Here is a 2,049-nt window from a genome sequence, read left to right as displayed (position 1 = left end):
GATGATAGTCAGGTTCCCACTTACACTCAGCATATAGGTGAGAAAGAGAAAGATAAAAACCACAACCTGTAGTTGGGGGTCATCTGTCAGTCCCAGCAGAATGAATGTTGTTACTGTGCTGTTTCTCATTGCTGATTCTTGACATCTGTTAAATCTGCGTGAAACATTGAGGTATTTTATTATGGATTATTTTACCAATATGAACTCTATCATATTCAGGTTTTTCTTATTTATTATTATTAAAAATATTTAAAATTTAAATGTATACTCTGTCAAGGATTACTTTTGACTCATATGCGTTTGTTGTTTCATAGAAGACAGATGTCTTTTGATTTTCAGGATTTCTCTATTTGATGTATTTGTTTGACATATTGTTCCTTCTTAAAGTACTAATATATATCAGACAGGTTGGGTTTACTATGTACGTTCTATAGTCACTTAAAGTCTCTGTTCCAGCTCTATGGTTAAAGAATTTTGCTGTTTGTTTTTGTTTCTGGCATATACATCTTCTCCCATGAGTATCTCTATACTCTATCATGTGTGCATGTACACACACACACACACACACACACACTCACGCATGATGTTTTCATCTCCTCCTGACACTTCCTCCTTCTAAGGTTTCTCTGTCCCTAACTAATCACCTATAACTCACAGTGGTGCAGAATATAGATTGTCTTAATGTGCAGTATACTTAGGCACAATATACATTCACAGTTTCATAAAGTGCTCTGACTACAGATGATATGTTTTTCTGACTTTTATTTTTCGATGTTTTCTTCATCTCTGTTTACATTTTGCCATACTAATATTTCCTATGTATTGTCATCAATTCTTATGTTTCAAAATGTCACCTTTCAGGTGATTTTACTAAATCTGTATCTTTATTTTATGACAGTCCTTTCTGATTCTCAGATGCAACCTGACATGTCTATTTGGACATTTCCCATGAACTTCAAATTCCCTATGTCACAAGTGAAACTTGTGATCTCTCTCTTCCTTCTTAATACATTCCTTTCAATAAGGATAATAGTCTACATTTACTGAGCACATTCCATTTCAGAAGTTCATCGTTAGCCCTCTAGAGGTTCTGCAAGTCTGATGACTATGCTATCTAGAATCCTCATCACAATGTTCCCATGGAAAACAATGCTTGCTACTATTTTAATACTTAAGAAAAATACTAATATTTGGCAATCATGACATGTGTGTCCTTTTCACCATACATTAACACAGGCCCATACACATTGTCAACCAATCCAGTAAACATTTCTAAATGAATTTATCTATAGCATGCTTTTCAGACACTTATGAAGTTATTTTTCCTTCTATTTGGACTTCTAATTCAAAGCACTTTGATATCAAGCATATTTAAATTTTATGTTAGAATCTGTGGTTGGAGTTCTTTTTTTCTTTTTTCTTCTTTTAAGGAGGATCAAGTTTTTTGTTTGTTTATTACATTCATAGCTGATGAAAGAGAAACTGCCTTCTCTTTGCCCTGTCTTCCAGTCAAATTCTTTTGGTGCATTTTTTTTCCACTAAAAGCAAGATATTAAATCCAAAGGCATGAACTTTTTTGATTGAGTTTGGGTTAATGGCTCTTCCACTGATTGTTTTAAGGTAATGACAGTTAATTAGTAAGGGCTCAAATATTTTCATTTTAAAAAAGTATCTCTCAGGTTGAAATTTCCCAGCTACAGTGAATTATGAGAAGTTTCCCCTGGAGACTCCAATTTATTTGTATGTGGACTTAATTGTGTAAACTATGTATTGTTTTACTGATGTGAGACAGGGTCCGTTCTGACTAAGGAGTAAAAGCAGTTAAGGCCTGATGGTTGTGGTACCCAAGAAAAAGAAGAACTGAACTAGGCTCCTGGTTGGTCTGAAAGAACACTCCAAGGGAACTGAGATACATTTAACTACTATATCAGACCGAATTGAAATGCAGGTGAAATATTTCTGCTGCCTGTCTCCTATCTTCCTCTACTTTCTAATTTTTAGCAACACATGCCTCATGTCACTGACTAAACTTAATCAGCCCTATCACCA

The sequence above is a fragment of the Suricata suricatta genome, chromosome 10 (genome assembly GCF_006229205.1).
Source record: "Suricata suricatta isolate VVHF042 chromosome 10, meerkat_22Aug2017_6uvM2_HiC, whole genome shotgun sequence".
Lineage (NCBI taxonomy): Eukaryota > Metazoa > Chordata > Mammalia > Carnivora > Herpestidae > Suricata > Suricata suricatta.
Note: the sequence above shows the minus strand (reverse complement) of the source record.